The following is a 21,417-nucleotide window of genomic DNA, read 5'->3' on the forward strand; positions in this document are numbered from 1 at the left end:
CAACTAGAGGTATGTTACACTATAGAACAATTTTGGGAAGAATTTAAGTCTGTAATATTAATCTTTTAATACATGAGTCCTTTGTGTCTACTTATTTAGACTTTCTCTAATTGCTGACAATAAATTCGATTTTTACAATTTAATTTTAAAAGAGTCATACCTGACTCTCTAAAGTTTGTGGATTGAGTCTGTAGGTGTGTAATGCAATGCAGAGAATGTGTGCTGGTGCCTGTGTATTTCAAACCTTCAGTTGCTAATTTACCAATTCAATAACTTGAATAACCTTTATGATATAAGCCTGTTGATTAAAATGCTCAGCTCTTAAGAAATTTGTTTTCAGCACTGTATTATATATATCAACATGTTTTTAATTGTAAATATACGCCCACAAAAAATATTTAGGAATTCATACTTTTTGCATGAAGCTTAGTAAATAGGTACTTTTGATAATGAGCTTTCTCCTGGGAGAAAGCATGAGTCCAATTACATTCTGCTTTGCATTTTCTGTTGGGTACTCTTTTGGTTTTTGAATTTATAAACATTTAGATGATATGAGTATAATTTCCCATAAAGCCGTTGAATTATTTTTATATGCCTTAGGAATGACCAGAAATAATTTCCTTTCCTCATTGGCTAACATGAGACCTCTTATGACCTTCATAAATAACAAAAAATGATTAAACAGAGTGGATCTCTATTAGAAAGACACGATGCTACTTGAATAGATTTATATTATTTTACCCATTTATAGTGGGTAAACTATAACTTTTATTTTACCCATTTGTAGTGTGTGGGAAGCACCCTGTATATACCCTCACACACCTCTTGTAATGTATCACAGAAGCAATTCCATGAGGAGTTATTGTAAATAATGATAGATTACTGACTGGTTCTCTAGTAGATTCTCAGTAATCAGTAGTTGAAAAAGAAGGGAGAAAGAAAAATAAGGAGATAGAGAAGGAAGGCAAGATAGAAGGGTAGGAAAGTAAAACAAACTTTAAGACAAAGTTACAGCCTAAAGAATCAATGCGTGAAGCACTAGATGAATAAATGGATTAAAAAATTAATGGATGGATGAAAATGAATAGAGGAATAAAATAGTGATGCTTTAAAATCAATGGATGAATGAGTAAATAATTAAGAAATATATAAGAAGAATAGAAGGAAACGAATAAAAAAATGGATGGATGGATTAATAAAAGTGAGTGAATGACAGAAACAGTAGATGGATAGATGAAGGAAGAATAAAAATGAGTGAATGAAAGAAGACGTGACTGTGTGAACGAAAAATGAGTAAATAACCGAATTTGTGAAAGTATGAGAACCAAAGCGATTAGTCTGAAGCCTTCAATTTACAGACACGGAAACAAGAGCTCCATGGGATTAAGTGATTTCTCGTGATAGTGATGGAGCAGCTGGACGCTAGGTTTGCTGAATATGAATGAATCTTGTACACTTTTCACAGCGTGATTCAGCTTGATTCTCTTGAGAGCAGAGCCCAAGACAAGGACTTTGTCCAGACAGTTTATTTGGGAGGTTATGAAGGAGCAGGAGGAAAGCTACAGAAGTAGGGAGTGGAAAAAAAAATGCACATGCTACAAGTTGAGAAGTATGTTTTATTTAGTGGATTTTCTGAAAACTCAAGACTGCTCTGAGGGACTGCTCTGAAAAGGTAAGGGAGGAGTCAGGATACATAGTAGTTTTTGCAACAAAAACCGGTAAACACCATGGACTGTAGCCCTCCAGGCTCCTCTGTCCATGGAATTCTCCGGGCAAGAATACTGGAATGGGTTGCCATTTCCTTCTCCAGGGGATCTTTCCAAACCAGGGATGAAACCTGGGCCTCCTGCATTGCAGACAAATTCTTTACCATCTGAGCCACCAGGGAAGCCCCCAGTCAAAATATTACTGTCAATTAAAAAAAAAAAAGAAATCTCAATACTTTAGCACTTTTCTGCATATAGGAAGATTGTAAGAGTCTGGGCTCATTGAAATCACTTCTTTGATAGACACCTTAGCTAGCTAGGTTTAGCATCCTGCTTTTTTTCCATCCTAAATCCCCTCAGGGTACACAATCAGGGATGGCTGTATCATCTGATGGCTTGATGACCACAGCCACTTCTGTTTACTGATATGGTGGGCAACATGTTTCATCCACTTCTGCAGTGGCATTGAATCCTTGAGAACTCATCTCCCAGAATCATCCACCCACAGGGCCAGTGAAGTGAAGAGAAAGTTGGTCAGTTCGGTTCAGTTCAGTCACTCATATCCAACTCCTTGTGACTTCATGAACCACAGCACGCCAGGCCTCCCTGTCCATCACCAACTCCTGGAGTTTACTCAAACTCATGTCCATTGAGTCAGTGATGCCATCCAACCACCTCATCCTCTGTCGTCCCCTTCTCCTCCTGTCCTCAATCTTTCCCAGCATCAGGGTCTTTTCCAATGAGTCAACACTTCACGTGAGGTGGCCAAAGTACTGGAGCTTTAGCTTCAACATCAGTCCTTCCAATGAACACCCAGGACTAATCTCCTTTAGGGTGGACAGGTCGGATCTCCTTGCAGTCCAAGGGACTCTCAAGAGTCTTCTCCAACACCACAGTTCGAAAGCATCAATTCTTCGGTACTCAGCTTTCTTTATAGTCCAACTCTCACATTCATTCATGACCATTGGAAAAACCATAGCCTTGACTATGACAAAGCCTTGACCTTTGTTGACAAAGTAATGTCTCTGCTTTTTAATATGCTGTCTAGGTTGGTCAGTGTTGTCCAACTCTTTGCGACCCCACAGACTGTATAGTCCTAGAATTCTCCAGGCCAAACTACTGGACTGGGTGGCCTATCCCTTCTCCAGCAGATCTTCCCAACCCAGGGATTGAACTGGGGTCTCCTGCATTGCAGGTGATTCTTTACTAACTGAGCTATCAGGCAAGTTCCAAAGGCCTGGAGGCAGCAGCATACATCTGTCACTGCCCACTCACCTTTGGTTGAGGATGATGGTAGGGGATGTGAACCCAGGCTGTCAGTGTGTACCAGCAGAGACTCCCAGCAGGCGTTGGAGGAGCGCAGGGGACAAAAAGGAAGAAGGAAGCTTATGCTTGAAGTGAAGATTACTGGCCAGAAGTGAGTGAAAGCCTTACTGCCTGTCCATCTAGGTAGCTAAAATCAGAGGTGAACTTGTAAGCATGTGAGTCATAGAGCCAGAAGAACCAAGAGCACTCGAGCAAATGGATTTGTTCTAGAAAAGTTCTAGAAGATGCTAGAAAAATGTTAGAGAAAAGAAGATGAGTAATCATTCATGATTTAGTGGTATGGCTAATTATTACCTACTCAGCCACAAAAATAAACTCAGGTTTAAGTTTCACTTTTCTTCAGGTTCCAGACAGTTTATAATCCTGTAATAAATCGTAGTACTAATAATAAACTGTTAGAGTATGCTACTGGAGATCAGTGGAGAAATAACTCCAGAAAGAATGAAGGGATGGAGCCAAAGCAAAATCAATACCCAGTTGTGGATGTGACTGGTGATAGAAGCAAGGTCTGATGCTGTAAAGAGTAATATTGCATAGGAACCTGGAATGTCAGGTCCATGAATCAAGGCAAATTGGAAGTGGTCAAACAAGAGATGGCAAGAGTGAACATCGACATTCTAGGAATCAGCGAACTGAAATGACTGGAATGGGTGAATTTAACTCAGATGACCATTATATCTACTACTGCAGGCAGGCATCCTCAGAAGAAATGGAGTAGCCATCATGGTCAACAAAAGAGTTCGAAATGCAGTACTTTGATGCAATCTCAAAAATGACAGAATGGTCTCTGTTCGTTTCCAAGGCAAACCATTCACTATCACAGTAATCCAAGTCTATGCCCCAACCAGTAATGCTGAAGAAGTTGAAGTTGAACGGTTCTATGAAGACCTACAAGACCTTTTAGAACTAACACCCAAAAAAGATGTCCTTTTCATTATAGGGGACTGGAATGCAAAAGTAGGAAGTCAAGAAACACCTGGAGTAACAGGCAAATTTTGCCTTGGAATATGGAATCAAGCAGGGCAAAGACTAATAGAGTTTTGCCAAGAAAATGCACTGGTCATAGCAAACACCCTCTTCCAACAACACAAGAGAAGACTCTACATATGGACATCACCAGATGGTCAACACCGAAATCAGATTGATTATATTCTTTGCAGCCATAGATGGAGAAGCTCTATACAGTCAACAAAAACAAGACCAGGAGCTGACTGTGGCTCAGATCATGAGCTCCTTATTGCCAAATTCAGACTTAAATTGAAGAAAGTAGGGAAAATCACTAGACCATTCAGGTATGACCTAAATCAAATCCCTTATGATTATACAGTGGAAGTGAGAAATAGATTTAAGGGCCTAGATCTGATAGATAGAGTGCCTGATGAACTATGGACAGAGGTTCATGACATTGTACAGGAGACAGGGATCAAGACCATCCCAATGGAAAAGAAATGCAAAAAAGCAAAATGGCCATCTGGGGAGGCCTTACAAATAGCTGTGAAAAGAAGAGAAGCGAAAAGCAAAGGAGAAGAGGAAAGATATAAGCATCTGAATGCAGAGTTCCAAAGAATAGCAAGGAGAGATAAGAAAGCCTTCCTCAGCGATCAATGCAAAGAAATAGAGGCAAACAACAGAATGGGAAAGACTAGAGATCTCTCCAAGAAAATTAGAGCTACCAAGGGAACATTTCATGCAAAGATGGGCTCGATAAAGGACAGAAATGCTATGGACCTAACAGAAGTAGAAGATATTAAGAAGAGGTGGCAAGAATACACAGAAGAACTGTACAAAAAAGATCTTCACGACCCAGATAATCACGATGGTGTGATCACTCACCTAGAGTCAAATATCCTGGAATGTGAAGTCAAGTGGGCCTTAGAAAACATCACTGCGAACAAAGCTAGTGGAGGCGACGGAATTCCAGTTGAGCTGTTTCAAATCCTGAAAGATGATGCTGTGAAAGTGCTGCACTCAATGTGCCAGCAAATTTGGAAAACTCAGCAGTGGCCACAGCACTGGAAAAGGTCAGTTTTCATTCCAATTCCAAAGAAAGGCAATGCAAAAGAATGCTCAAACTACCACACAATTGCACTCATGCATTGGAGAAAGAAATGGCAACCCACTCCGGTGTTCTTGCCTGGAGAATCCCCGGGACAGAGGAGCCTGGTGGGCTGCCGTCTCTGGGGTCGCACAGAGTCGGACAAGACTGAAGCGACTTAGCAGCAGCAGCAGCACATGCTGGTAAAGTAATGCTCAAAATTCTCCAACCCAGGCCTCAGCAATATGTGAACCATGAACTTCCATATGTTCAAGATGATTTTAGAAAAGGCAGAGGAACCAGAGACCAAATTGCCAACATCCGCTGGATCATGGAAAAAGCAAGAGAGTTCCAGAAAAACATCTATTTCTGCTTTATTGACTATGCCAAAGCCTTTGACTGTGTGGATCACAATAAACTGTGGAAAATTCTGAAAGAGATAGGAATACCAGACCACCTGACCTGCCTCTTGAGAAATTTGTATGCAGGTCAGGAAGCAACTGTTGGAACTGGACATGGAGCAATAGACTGGTTCCAAATAGGAAAAGGAGTACGCCAAGGCTGTATATTGTCACCCTGCTTATTTAACTTATATGCAGAGTAGATCATGAGAAATGCTGGGCTGGAAGAAGCACAAGCTGGAATCAAGATTGCTGGGAAAAATATCAATCACCTCAGATATGCAGATGACACCACTCTTATGGCAGAAAGTGAAGAGGAACTAAAAAGCTTCTTGATGAAGGTTCATCAACATTCAGAAAATGAAGATCATGGCATCCGGTCCCATCACTTCATAGCAAATAGATGGGGAAACAGTGGAAACAGTGTCAGACTTTATTTTGGGGGGCTCCAAAGTCACTGCAGATGGTGACTGCAGCCATGAAATTAAAGACCCTTACTCCTTGGAAGAAAAGTTATGACCAACCTAGATAGCATATTGAAAAGCAGAGACATTACTTTGCCAACAAAGGTCTGTCTAGTCAAGGCTATGGTTTTTTCTGTGGTCGTGTATGGATGTGAGAGTTAGACTGTGAAGAAAGCTGAGTGCCGAAGAATTGATGCTTTTGAATTAACTTCAAAAGCATCAGCGGTGTTGGAGAAGACTCTTGAGAGTCTCTTGGACTGCAAGGAGATCCAACCAGTCCATTCTGAAGGAGATCAGCCCTGGGATTTCTTTGGAAGGAATGATGCTAAAGCTGAAACTCCAGTACTTTGGCCACCTCATGCGAAGAGTTGACTCATTGGAAAAGACTCTGATGCTGGGAGGGATTGGGGGCAGGAGGGGAAGGGAATGACAGAGGATGAGATGGTTGGATGGCATCACCGACTCGATGGACATGGGTTTGGGTGGACTCTGGGAGTTGGTGATGGACAGGGAGGCTTGGCGTGCTGAGATTCATGTGGTCACAAAGAGTCGGACACGACTGAGCAACTGAACTGAACTAGAGTCTTAAGAGTTACTTTTATTTTTCTTTCAACTCAAGGCAAATTATTAAATTTGAAATAAAAAAGAGAAGGCTTTTAAAAAAGTCAGTACATAGAAACGTGAAGAAAATAGGGTATTTCTCCTGTTGAAATGCCCTTTGCATGTGTGCTCAGTCACTTCAGTCATGTCCAAGTCTTTGTGACGCTATGGACGATCCACCAGGTTCCTCTGTCCATGGGGGTTCTCCAGGCAATACTGGAGTGGGTTGCCATGCCCTCCTCCACGGAATCTTCCTGACCCAGGGATTGAACTGCATCTCTTATGTCTCCTTCACTGACAGAAGGGTTCTTTACCACAATGTTCTTTAGCCCAACAATGTGTGTAGCTCTTACAAGTGTAGGAGAGGGAAAAAACTTTTCTTTCATCCTCTTACATTTAGTGCCTAGGGCCCACAGATTAAACTTACAAAAGAAGATAAACTTACAAAAGATAGAGTCACAGGAGAAAAGGCATAAAAATCTTATTTGATGTTAATATTTTAATATCACATGCATGGGAGCCATCATAAAAAAGAAGTGAAACTCGAAAGAAGGAGTTAGAGCTAGGGGCTTATATGTCATTTTCACAAAGGGCAATGGATTCATGGAGAAGTGACAGGGGAAAGGAAAAGGGAATTGGATTCTAGGAGCAGCAAATTGCAGGGAAGTAAATATATGGGAAACTAATGGAAGATAAGGATTTTGTTAATATGGTTCTTTGGTGTAGACCCATCTATGTGCTGACTTTATGTCTCTTGGGATAGTGGTAGTTTTTCCTCCTCCTAGGGTGGGGTGGGGGATTGGAGGGAAGGAGACCTTCTCAAAGAGAAATTTATGTCCCACTTTTAGGCAGAGGTCAGAGAGCAGAGTGCTTGCTACTTCTTCAGGTCAAAACCACCCTTACATCAATGTGGTAGATCTGGGGGTGATGTAGTCTCATGCTCTTCGTAGGGAAAGCCCACACTCCACGTGTTGTTTCTTGTTTTCCCTCTTATCACAAGTTACGGCAACTTTGCCGGAGGACACTTTAAACTGTGAGAGTGGCTATTTTTTAAGTCTCTGCACCGATAACGGCCAGCTCAGGGTCCTGTCCTCTTCCATAGGCTGAGCAGGAAATACAGCATTCACTGTTTAGGGAATGTTTTCCTTTAAGCTCATGCTTGTCAGGTTCTTCCAGCCATGCCTCTCTAATACCCCCTTAGCCTCCTAATGTGTTCTCACCTGCCTTCACCAGCAAGACCCGTGACCTCTGGATATCACCCGCCTTCCTTCCAATGCCAAGGATTCCAATGCCAGAGGGCCAAGCTGATAACCTAGTTCAAACTAACTCATTTAAGGTTGGTCATGGCAAAGCAGGTATCCTTCCAAAGGAGTGTTTCTATTTTAATGTGAATATTGGTGTTGTAATCCCTCAGAAGAAATAATATAGAAATTTCTGGAACTCTGGAAGGTCCAAGAGAGAGACTGTGAAGGTCCTGAAAGACATTGTCTCCACTGCCCAGCCCTGCAATTAGCCTTCCCTAGGCCAAGAGTTTGACTCCCAAATCTCCCTCCTAACTGGGAACCTTATTGTCCTTCTTCAATCTTTATCTCAGTAATGATCATTGTCGCCAATCCAGTTCTTAATCCAGGAACCTGGACATCAATCTCCACTCCTTTCCTGCTCTAAATCTTCCCCATGCCAATCCTGCCAGCTTTCCTGCCTAATCACCTTGCCCAGTCGTACTTTCCTCTCTTTCAACTACTCAGGCTTCCAGAGAAGTCTTCAGGTAACTTGTACTTGATCAGGATGCCGTCTGCTTACAATCCTTCAGTGCCCCTTGTTGCCCTTAAAGTCTGTGGTCCCTTTCGCATGACCCTCTGCCTGGCAACGCCACCTTTGTCCACTCTCTCCTCACCTTGGAAGTTACATCGTGCTCTCAGTTTCAGAATTTCACACAATGTATTTTTTTTTAAAGGATAGAAACAGATTTACATTTTCTTCTCATCAAAGTGAGACCTCTCAACTAAAAGATCCCTGCACAAATCTCGCCTCTCCTCACCTACCAGCAGCCATCACATCCGCCTCCTTTCATTCTCAGACCCCAAAGTCTTCCTCTAACTGCTCCTTTGTTGTTGTTCCGTCATGCAGTCGTGTCTGACTCTTTGTGACCTCATGAATATAGACCACCAGGCTCCTCTGTCCATGGGCAGGCAAGAACACTGGAGTGGGTAGCCATTTCCTTCTCCAGGGGATCTTCCTGACCCAGGAATCAAACCTGTGTGTCCCACGTCTCCTGCATTGGCAGACTGATTCCTTACCACTCAGCCTTCTTCCCAAATTCCAGGTAGTCCCTGGTTGAACCTACACTGTTAAAAAGCCAGATTCTCTGTGGGCAAGGAAAACCTAGCCCTTCCTCTCAACTTAACTCTTAAGACATGGACACACAACAAGGAAACTGGATGATAAATGCAGTGCACAGAGTTATCACTTCTTCCTGCCTCTACCCCCTGAATACCAATCTTAAATCATTCTTTTATTTCCATCCAAACAAAAGCATCTACTTGTGGAGAGCAGGATGGTCCGGGAGAGACAGATCTAGTTGAATGTGGACAAAGATCAGAGTGGCCCAGCAAAAAAGGCAGGGCTATGTTGATCCTTGGAATTGCAGACCTAAGGATTCTTTCCAAAGCAAACTACTGCACAATCCCCTGTGGGGCTAATGTCTGCAAAGTGCCATTGGCATTTTATGAATTGTATTAATTACACTCTTAAACCCCATGCAAATTACAAAATCATTTTTTCCAATTGAGTTAATAAAGCCAGTTTAGTACAGGCATGCTGCCTTTCAGCAGAAAATTAACCCTGTGCACTATTTGCAGATAACCAAAATTTGGTGGAGGGTGTTCCTGGGTTATGAGTGCAGTACATGCCAGGGTGTCTGCTCTGTGATTTTTTTCTTCTGTGTGAGTGTGATCCATTTCCCTCTGACAGAGTTGGACGTGCAGGGCACGGTCACACTTTCTGATGGTGTTTTATCCATCACTGGGGAGCTGCAAATTCATTCTCGAAGTCTCAATCCTGAGAGATGCTTATTATCACTTGGAGACTTTCAGAGAAAGCAAGATGATTTTTGAAAGTGGCTGGCTAATTCTGACTGATCTCACCTCTGACAGCCTTAGTATCCTTTCCTCAAGAAATCCAGGCAGTGAAAGATAAAGAATCTCCTCTCCTAATCCTGACTGTCTGCAGAGGGACCCTGGAAGAACCAGAATGCCTCCAAGTTTTCTGACCTTGCAGTCAAAGCAGCTGGCCTGAGCCATTCAATAGAGCCCGTGACCATCTTGCTTCATGGCTATTATCAAGCTTGTAGGATGCCTTCGGGAGGTTTAGAAATAGATGTCACCTCCAGGTAGAGCATTTGCAATTAGCTGCCCCTCTGGGAAGTACCCTCTTTTGTGTATTATGGTCTGTGGTAGCAGCCGTTTGCTGTCTACTGATGGCTTGTGTGGGACACACCTGTTCCCGGTGGCCTTTCCCTAAGACAAGTCATGAGATGTAAATAGATGGTTTCTCATCTGTGTTTTGTAAGGTGCCTATCCTTTATTTTGGCTTCCCCAGTGGCTCAGTGGTAAAGAATCTGCCTGCAATGCACGAGATGTGGGTTCAATCTCCCTCGGGAAGGGGACATCTCCTGGAGAAAGAAATGGTAACCCACTCTGGTATTTTCACCTGGGAAATCCCATGGTTAGAGGAGCCTGGCAGGCTATAGTCCATGGGGTCGCAAAAGAGTCAGACACGGCTGAAGAGACTAAACAACAACATTCTTTCTTTCATATCCTCACGGTTACATCTATGGCAGGAATGAACCCAATGAAGTAAAATCAGTAAAAAGCAAGAATGGATATTAATAGTTTAATGTGTTCTCTCCCAGGAGATGTATCTTTATTCAATGTTTTCTGACAAAAAACAAGACTAAAAATGTTGAAATATTCCATATGAGGGTTAGCCAGTGCTGGAATCGTATTTGGGTGAGGAGATTTCAGCTTAGGCCTCTCAGGCAAGACAGCTCTGGACCCTTCAGTCAAGGCAGGAACCGGTCGGTTGCCTCCGATCACCAGGGGACGTGATTTGAAACTGGTTTTGCTGTGGTACAGTCCCGGGCAGCAGGACGACTCACTAACTAGTTTCCCTGTTTCCCCTGCTTTCTGCCATGTTGGTCCCTTCTCTTCCATTGCCCGGAGTAAGGAACCTCCAGGCATTGTTCACTTCACTTTGGTTTGGTACTGAGCCTCGCCCTGACTCTGAAAGCAGAGTTCTCAGCTCTCAACACTGGGCTTCTCTGGGAGGGGATGGTTCTGCTCCCATCCAGACACTGACCCACTGAGAATGACCTGTGTTCATGGAGCATGCGACTGACTTCTCTGGAGGGTCCAGCCTGCATCAAGAATGACTTTCCAGCCCCTGGCACTGCTTACCCATATTTATTCCTGCCCCATGTAGGTGGTCCCTGCAGGTCCCAGCATATCTAGCATTTTGAATCATCCCAAATTAATATCAAACAAGGCTTTTCTATATGGTTCCTCAGATCAAATATGTTTGGTCCCTGGACTTTTGTGTAATTCCATTTATTGCACAAAAAAAATATGATTACCATCTCATTTTATCCTGGCAATGATTTGAGTGAGGTAGATAAATTAGGCATGACTATTCCAGGTTAAGAAACAGGGAGAGATGAGCAAACAGAGGTTCAACAGTGACCGATTCAGACTCACACAGCCAACCCATAGTGGAGCATTTGCCCCGATGTTCAATTCCACCTCTTGTCACAATGCCAGGCTTTCCTCACTGTCAATCAAGGTTGATTTTAATCTAGAGATGGTTCCCATGGGAGAGCATGGTGTGCTGAAGTTCAAACTCCACGGGCTAAAGAACACTTTAAACTTCAGTTCTTACAGTTTTTCAAAATGGAACAGTTCTTTAGGCTGCAAGTGAAGGTTGCAGTTTTCAGGAAACGCAAGAGGTGCCCTGCTGGGAGGTAATTGAGATTTGGGAAATACAAATAGGAAAGACTTCATGATTCTGCCTCCAGCAGAGAACCCACAGGGTTCCATGTTCTTGGTTCCTGGTGACCCGTCCCACCCACACTGGGGTCCAGCAGGCTATGTACCCTCTACAGTCTGCACAGATGACTCCAAGGGATTCTAAGGGAAGTGAAATGATGAATGTGGGCTGGGTCAGGCAGGCATGTTGAATACGAATTTTAACAGGGGAACAGTTGTCCCACAATTGTGGGCAGAATTCTGAATGTGGTGGAGACTACAGTTTTTAAACTCTATTTCCTTTCCAAGTCCCAAAATAAAAGTGATTTATTTATTTTTTATTTTTGTGGTTGACCTTGATCTTATTTTATCCAGTGCAATTTAGCCCAGGTGTCAGCAAATGTTTTTCCTAAAGGATCTGTTAGTAAATATTTTTAGTCTTTGAGGGCATTATTTATGTAACTAAAGGGTGTGGCTGTGTTCCAATAAAACTTTATTTACAGAAACAAGTAGTGGGGACACAGTGTGCCAAGCCCTGGTTTAGACTGATGTTGTCTGTGTGTTTCTGAAACTTAAAAAAAAGTGACAACATTCATTATCAGCAAGTGGCATTCCTACTTCCATACTTACTCAAAACCGTTATTCCAAGCATAAGGGTCTCACCAGAAATCAAAGTCCACTGAGGCTCAATAAGAAAACCTTGTTACTGAATTCAGGAGTAAAATCTGTTTACCATTTCATATCCAAAGTCAACTTACTGCTTGTGTAAGAGTTGTTGTTCAGTCACTAAGTTGTGTCTGACTTCTTTGCAACCCCATGGACTGCAGCATTCCAGGCTTCCCTTTCCTTCACTATCTCCTAGAGTTTGCTCAGACTCATGTCTGTTGAGTTGGTGATGCCATCTAACCATCTCATCCTCTGTCGCTCCCTTCACCTCTTGCCCTCAATCTTTCCCAGCATCAGGGGCTTTTTCAATGAATCGGCTCTTTGCATCAGGTGGCCAAAGTATTGGAGCTTCAGCTTCAGCATCAGTCCTTACACACACACACACGGAAGTCGCTCAGTCGTGTCTGACTCTTTGCGACCCCATGGATTGTAGCCCACCAGGCTCCTCGGTCCGTGGGATTTTCCAGGCATGAATACTGGAGTGGGTTGCCGTTTCCTTCTCCGCATCAGTCCTTAGTACACCTTTATTAACCATGGGATTAATGGAGACAGTTTGCATTATATAAGAATTTTGGAATGTGAGAAATCTCACCTTTTATAGGAAAGATTAGGTGATTTTCATTCTTTGACAGAGGTAGATGCTTTATCTAAACAACCTGGTGGGTAAAGACAACCATGACAAAAAAAATGCAAGCAATAAAGTATGAATAATTCTGTATGTTATGGAAATATATATGTCAATATATAAGGATATATAATATTCCTTTAACATTCAGATTTATTCATATTTTATTTATGATTTAGCATATTTATGATATAGAAGGAATTTCAGCTAATATTTATAACATGAATTAAAAGTAGGTCTATTATGCATTATTATAGAGTATGTGTAATTAGGATATTCTATCTCTCTAATCTCTTTAGATCTCTGTGGAAATGTTGCTTACAGGACAATACTCAGTTGATTAGAGTTTGAACATCTGAACAGTCCTCTGCATCTTCATCTCCAGGCTGGCAGGGCCCTGGCGCCTAACCTCTTTGTCATCCTGCCTCCCAGAAGTGAGAGATGCTATTAGTGGGAATTTGCTGTTCGGGTAAATGGTGTTAGACATGAAAAAAAACCTCATTAGAGCTTCTACACTAAGGCAATCAACTTCTGTGCATCGTGATAATGGGTTGACTTTCCAGGGGCTTGGGTTTCTTCCAGAGGCTCAGCGTCAGCACCGTCAGGTCCAGTGGCTCTCCTGTCACACCACACAGTCCTAGTGGCCGCGTCTTCATGTACATGGTGCGGAAAGAGCACATTAAAGCAGCACAAGGACCATGCTCGATGCCTTTTCCAGCGTCAGACTCCAGTAAAGATACTGAAGCAGGATGCACCAAGGCTGAAGGTGCATCACATATAAGATTTTATGAAGCAGCACCTGGTGAACCCTAAACAAAATGAAAAGGGGCTGGATGTGTGGAGTCCCAAAGGGACACCTCTACTCAGTCTTCCTTAAGCTCATCATCACAGAGGAAATAGAAGGCAGAATCCAGAGGGGGAAATTCTTCAGCCTTCACTCTGGAGGTGCACCCATTGAGCATCCTTACCCTTGACCACCGGACTAAATCTATACATGGATCTGAAGGTAAACTCTTACCAAGAGCAGATTTAATCTAAACCCCAGTTCAATGTCTTTAATGAAATAGTTCTGTAAGAATCTGAAGCTCCTAAATGGGTTGCATACACTTGGCACTTTCTGCCAATGTATGAAGTGCATACTTTAAGCATGGAGGGGTGCCCTCATGGTTTCAGCTGGTCATTTAAGCAAGTTCGTCAAGTAAATACACATCCTGAAGCAAGAGGAAAAAGGCCAGCCTCTCCAATTCCTTTAGAGGCTTTTCAGCCACCCTCATTGAAATAAATGTACTGGAAACAGCAGAAGTAGAAAATAGCACAAAGACGATAACGTTTGCATAAAGAAGCCATTAGGAAGGTGTGCCGATGGAACGGTTGTGTGATGTCGCATAACAAATGCACGCTCTCGTTTAGTTATTTTAAAGATTTCGTTTATCTAGTAGTTTTTAGCAGTTAAAGAGTATGATACTGAGTGATTCTGCTGAGATGCCAGCAGTTCTTGAAAAAGCATTCACAGAATGATTAAAAACCTAATAAAAGAGTAAATCCCAATGTAATATTTATCCAGCCCGAATTTTCGGCTTAATACATCCAAACTCATCCCATCCCCCCATCTGCGCAATCACAGCTTAATAAAGGACATATTTTAAAATGCAGGCTGTTAGAAAACAGTGAGAGGAGCCAGAAACAGAACCACAAAACTCTTCCAAATGCCTCCAACATGGAGACTTACACACACTCGAAACTGGATGGAGATTTTTGGGTGCTGTCTTGAAGTCCCTGTTAAAGGCAGGAGCTGATATATCCTGGATGGCCCGGCAGGAGTGGTCCTGCAGGAGACTGAAGTTCAAGAAAGCTAAATGTAGATGCTCAAAAAGAATATAGAAAAGGCAGCCTCACAAGTTATGCAGATTAAAAGAAGAAATATTTTCTCATCTATCAAATTAGCACCAAGTAGGTTGGGTTTCCCAGGTGGTGCCAGTGGTAAAGAACCCACCTGCCAATGCAGGAGATGTAAGAGACGTGGATTTGATCCCTAGGTGATGGACGATCCTCTGGAGGAAGGCATGGCAACCCACTCCGGTATTCTTGCCTGGAGAATCCCATAGACAGAGGAGCCTGGCAGGCTACAGTCCATATGTCTGCAAAAAGTCGGGCATGACTAAAGAGACTTAGCACGCACGTACAGGTGATGCCTTAACTGGGGGCCCTTTAGTCTCAAAATGGCAACCCACTCCAGTATTCTTGCCTGGAGACTCCCACGGACGGAGAAGCCTGGGGGGCTACAGTCCACGGGGTCACAAAGAGTCGGACACGACTGAGAGACTTCACTCACTCACTCAAGATCCATCTAGCAGGATAGGCTGAGTGAGCCTCACCAGCCTGGAGTCTCTCTCCTGCTTAGAGATTTCCAGGCTCCCTTCCCACTAGGAACAGCAGTGTATCACCTGCTGCCCTCCATCTGCAGCTCCAAGCCCACACTACCCCCAGCCCCTCTCACTGCCCTGCTCATACCAGCCACCTGCCCAGCCCTCAAATTGATGGGGGGCAAGGACAACCTCAGGGCCCTTGTACCTGGATGCTGCCTGGATGTTGTTTCCTTGCATCTTCACAAGGCTTCTTTTCACCGTGTTCCAGGCTTAGGTGTCATTTCCTATCTAAACTAGATAGATCCAGTCCAAAACAACGTCAGCCTGGGACTTCCCTGGCAGTTCAGTGGCTAAGAATCCGCACTTCCATTGCTGGGACCCAGGTTCAATCCCTCCCTGGTCAGGGAACTAAGATCCTGAATGCCTTGTGGCACAGCCAAAAAATAAATAAAAATAAAATTTTTAAATAGCATCAGCCAGCAAGCTCTAATGCTGCTTTACTTTCTTCACAGGACTAATGGTTTCACCAACAATATACTGTGAATGTATTTATTTATTTTTGCCCATCTTCCCACAGGAACTGAGTGCCTTGAAGACAGGAAACTCTGTTGTTGTTCATGGCTATTATCTCAAGAGCCCAGAAGCATACCCAACACACAGTAATAAGTGCTGATGGGATGGACTTAAATGGCATGACATGGGATCATCAAGGTTGTTCTACCTGCATTCCTGTTCCAGGACAGCGCGGAGAGATGTGGGTACAATCAGGATGGGAAATCATCTGACACAGGTTATCAAACACCTCTAAAAAGTTTCTATTCTTTGACTTCATTTACTGCTTTTAGAAATTTACTCTAGAGAAATAATCAGAGATCCAGACAGTTTACATACGAAGACATTCACTGCAGTGTTATTTATAACAAAGGAAAATGGAAATGATTGGAATACATAGTAATACTGGTAAGGAAACAGAATGGCTCCGCTGATTGAGGGCAGTTATCAAGTGTGGAGTAAGGTGCTAAGTGATTTAAATGTTCTGTACACAAGCTGTGTTGAATTTGCAGATGAGGACACAGAGGTAACTAGTCCAGGGCATCATTTAGAGGCGTTGGGGAAAATTGGGACTCAATTTCTTGCTGCCCAGCCCAAGCTCAGAAATCATAGACTGTGCCTGAATTACAAAACGATGCTAAGCATCGTCTAGTATTGGGGAGAGGCTGACTAGGAGAAGGGAGGGTCAGGGGTGTACTGGGGAGGCCGGGATCTAGGGGACCTTTCAGCTCTGAGCATTTCCAGCTCCCCCTTGTCCTCTGAAGTTCTTTGTATGCAAAGGACTTTGCAAATATGTCTCAGTGACCTTTAGTAGATCAACATTCAGCAAACAAACCTTTCCTCTACTCCCACCCTCCCGCGTTCCTATTGTTGCCAGGGCTTCCTCTCAAATCCCTGAACTATCCTCCATGGAGTCTCACTCATTTCCTGTCCAGAGAGCCTTGGCATCCAATCTGTGGGTCAGAAGCAGACGGAGGAGTTAGCAACGCCAGGGCTGGTGTCTCCTATTGTCCTTGGGGAGCCTACAGGCTGTTCTGCTGACCTCCCAGCCCTGGGTGCTGCCACCTGGGTAGAAGGCCACTGGCCCTGCCCCCAAACCTGTGGACGGGTCCCCTTCCAGCCTTGCATCCCCTCCCCTAGAAGGACACTTAGCATCCCAGACGCTTGCAGCTCCATTGACTTCCTGTCTTCAGCTCCAGATGGTCTGGATTCACTTTTCCAAATGGCTCTGCCTCTAATTCCTGTGCTCCTTTTAAGATTGTGTCCCATCCATGTTTTCTCTTGCTACATTTGAAATTGTTTTAAAGTTGATGCTGCTCAGCGAATTAATCAAATTTCTGCCAGCCACACCACCCTCCATGGGCATTTCAGTGTATGTGAGTGCATGTGTGAGTGTGTGTGAGTGTGTGTGTATAAAGGGAAAATTCCTTTCACATGGCCTCTTGTCTCCAGAAATCTGAAAGTGTCTTTGTCTTGGCAGTTGTCCCAGCAACACCACCCTCTGCCCTTTCTTTGGCTTACTCTTAGGGTATTTTGAGAAAAGCCCAAGGGTTTTGCAACAGCTACAAGTAACAAGACCAGTTTAACCCAGTTAGGGAAATCCAAATTTACCCAACAGAGGATTTGCTGGAGCTGAACTGTGACTGTGTGCCTTGGACCTCGGACCCCTTTCCTGGCTCCCTTTGGCACGTCCTCTTCTCCTTCCCCTGATTTCAGTCAGCAGAGGACCCCTAATTACAAGCAGAGTTTCCAGACCACTTCTCTTTTACCTGCTTTGTGTCAATTCCTTGGGGACTTCTGGGGAAAATGAAGACTTGATATGATCAGTTCATTAAACAGGCATTCAGTGTCGACGGACAATGGCAACCTCAGGTGGTATCTCAACTATTTAACGTTTTCCTATAGTATCAACAACATCTTAATCCAAAGGGGTCCTTCCTATGGGAACTTCAACCCCACAGAGTAGACAAATATTCTCAATCACCCCGTTTCTCAAGTTGCTGTGTTTTTGGCCTCTTTCCTTTTACTCTAGACCAGTAGGCTGTGCCTCTCCATAAGAGTGGCTCTGACCTCAGCCCTGAGAGGGGCATATTCTTGGAGGCAAAGCCCTGAAGCTACTTAGGGCGCCTCCGCTCACCGTGGACCTTACCCTGGGAACATGAATGTTCAAAGCAACAAATCCCACGAGAATCTGAATATGGATTGGATTTCTAGCAGTGAGAATCAAAAGTGAACTTCCTTCCTCTTTAACTTACGCTGAGGGTTTCGCTTCTCTTTGCTTTTCTTGAAGCAGGATGAAGCAGGATAGGGGAGGAACTAGCCAGAGGACAGGGCCTTCTTTCTAATACTGTTTTTATTGATGAATAGCCATCTCACCCCATTTCCTGGCGTTCTCCACGGCTGCAGTGCAGTCAATTATACTCTCAGGGTTGTCTGCTACAGAGATCATTCTGCCTTATTCTTTTAGAAATTGGTTGGAATTTCAAACAAAGGGGAACATGTTTTTAAGGAGGAAGAAAAGAGGGGGAAGACTGTTCTGTCTTTCTGGCTGCAGACAAATAACTGTTTGGTGAGCTTGCAAAATCTACCAGGCTGATGCCTTCATACCTGGGTTCATTTCTCCAGTTCCAAAGGATGCCCCGAGTCTCTGCCAAAAGGCCCTACTCTAAGGTATGGCACCCCCAGTTGCTGGAAATAAAGAGGTTGAATGTGGACCAGTGTGCAGGGCAGACCAGGCCCCCTGGTTCTTCTACACCAGAATGACCAGTCAACTCAGACAGAAGAAAAAAAAAAAAAACCTATCAAACCAAACCACCAGTGTCAACAAGCAAGTGTCAACAACAAGTAAGTTGACTGAAGTCATCTTCCAGTGGCAGAATGGGTCAGTAGCCAAGAGAGCTATGTGTAATTTTTAGCTCTGCCACTCTGCCAACTGTAGGTCACAAAACACGCCTTTTACATCCCTCCAGGTCCTAGTCTGCTACTCGATGGGACAAAACTCAGAACACTGGAGCTGTAGGGAGGATAGGATAAAATGTCATTGGTGAAATATGCATCTTAGTTGTGAGTGTTAAGGATACATAAAGGGAATTCCCTGGTGGTTCAGTGGTAAAGAATCTGCCTGACAATGCAGGAGATGCAAGAGATGTGGGTTTGAACCCTGGGTCAGGAAGATCCCCAGAAGGAGGGCATGACAACCCATTCCAGTTTTCTTGCCTGGAGAGTCCCATGGACAGAGGAAAGTGGTGGGTTACAGCCCATGGGGTCGCAAAGAGTGTCCTTTGGTTTCAAAGGAGCATTGGGGAACAAGAAAACAAAAAAGGATTCAACTACAGAAAACTGGGGCTTTATTTTAAATTCTAAGAAACTGCCACTGGAAATCTCCAAGGTATGTCTTTGGAACTAATTTTGGATGTGGCCGCTCACCCTTGTGCCGTGAGCTAATCCCTCAGGTTCATGTACCTATCCCCATGGGGACACAAATGAACACAACGACGATGACAAGGCTACATAACCTGTTGATCTGTGTAACGGGAAGTAGTTTGGTCTCAAGAGAAGGTCTACCATGCCCATCCCACAAAAGGGAAGGCACCCTGTCTGGGCCCCAATCTGAAGGGGAGGAGAAGATCATGCAAGAAACTGGATGGCTCGGAGCATTGTGGGCCCTTCCTAGGACTAAAGGAAACCATGCACTTCCTGTATAGTTTTGTAGATCCTGCAGAGTGACGGTGGGGTCCATCCTGAGTTGGAGATGCAGTCTCTGTTTCTCAAGGATGCAGCATTTCTGCAAAGGACCAGCTCTCTTATACACACACAGCTGCCCACAGGGCCTCTGTACATGGGCCCCATCAGGCCACTCCTTTCTTGTGAAGAGGAAGGAGATGCATGATTTATGGTAAAGTGGGGGTGTGATTCACTTGCTGGTGTATCAGCTTCTGCAAAAGAGTATTAGCTGTTATAACTACCAGCTAAGCATTTCTCAACCAAACTTCATAGGCCCGTGAACTGGAGGGATTAGCTCCTGGCACAGGGCTGAGCCGCCACAACCAAAATTAGTTCCAAAGACATACCTTGGAGATTTCCAGTGGCAGTTTCTTAAATTTTAAAATAAAGCCCCAGTTTTCTGTAGTTGAGTCCTTTTATGTTTTCTTGTTCCTGAATGCTCCTTTGAAACCAAAGGTATTGATATATTCTACCCTGCAGGGAAATCAATAAAAACTTTAATCACAAAATTAAATAAAAACCAAAGCTACTGACATTACACGGTAATACTCACTGAAGCAACAACTTGAAGTTTTATGGTTCTCCTGCGGCTGGACTTATTATTTGCAGGAAAATCAATATCATCTTTAGAGTAATTTGCAACGCATCTTGTCGTCACAGAAAACAAGTTCCTAGTAGGCTTTACTGAAAAAAGGTACAGATGAGGTATCAGAATGTGTCTGCCCATCCAGAAATGGATTATTCCTTGACTGCAGGGAAAAAATACAAATAGAGTGGCCCCAGATGTTGTGGCCCACTGGGTGCCAAAGCTTGTCAACATCCAGCTCTGGGCCACTTTCTACAAGCAGACTCTGCTGCTCTTGTCAATGGGTCACAGGCCTGTCCTGGAATAATGAAAAGCTGGAGGGAGTACATGAGTTAAAACGTCCCCGGAAATGCTGCCCACGCTTCAGAGAACTTGCAGTAATAGCACCCATTTGTCTTATGACCTTAGTGTTGTTAGGTAACGAAAGGTCCTATTTCATGTTTCGGGGGAGGAAAAAAACGGCTTTTGCAAGTCACAGTATCATGGAATCAGATGTAACCTTAAGAGGAGTTAAGCTCAGTAAGTCTAGCCTCTCTGGAACATGGCGAGCAGCCGTAGCTACCCGGAGGGATGTGATTCCTCTCAACTGTCGTATTTCTGGCCTCATCATTCAGCAGCGATGCAGATCCAGAAACATGTGTCTGTGTACAAACTTTTATCTTCATGAGCCTCATGCTTTCCAGTTCTAATGAATTATTAGGCTGCGAGCTTGTTCCTCTCCCCATAACGCTGTCTGTGTGGTAAGCCGCAGAGTGTAAAGTGAAACCATTGGCAGTCTGTACCATCCGGAGTCTCCCAAACAGGGATGTGGTAACACACTTTCAGTGAACTTTTGGAGAACCCTGAGTTGCTACAAAGGTTTATTGGAGTCTAATTCAATATGCTCAGTATGCTCCAGTCCCCCATACTCTTGTGTTAGAACTTCAGAACACCGGGTTTTCAGGATCTGAGGCTGTTCGCTCAGAATCAAAAGCAGAACCAGAGAAGGCGGCCCACTTCATACATGGCAGGAACCCGATGGAGCAGGAGTGGACATTTTGAAATTCAGGAAATGAAAACCAAGAAATGTTGCAAGGGTGAGAACAATCATAAACCCAGCCAAGGTCAGTGCTCATGGGCCTGGAGTCGCCAACCTTGAATCGGCGGAGCTGGGCTTAGAATCCAGACGTTGAGCTTGAGGACTGTTTCCCAAGGCAAGAGTCAGAAATCCTTGGCTGGATGACACCATCCTTGGGAAGCAGGAGGTCTCTACATATGAGATGACTGTGAATCAGGAGGCTGCTCGAGGTCTAATACCAGGGTATTATCTTTTACAGGGATTACTGGTCAGGAAGCCCACTCCAGCA

The sequence above is a fragment of the Bos indicus x Bos taurus genome, chromosome 13 (genome assembly GCF_003369695.1).
Source record: "Bos indicus x Bos taurus breed Angus x Brahman F1 hybrid chromosome 13, Bos_hybrid_MaternalHap_v2.0, whole genome shotgun sequence".
Lineage (NCBI taxonomy): Eukaryota > Metazoa > Chordata > Mammalia > Artiodactyla > Bovidae > Bos > Bos indicus x Bos taurus.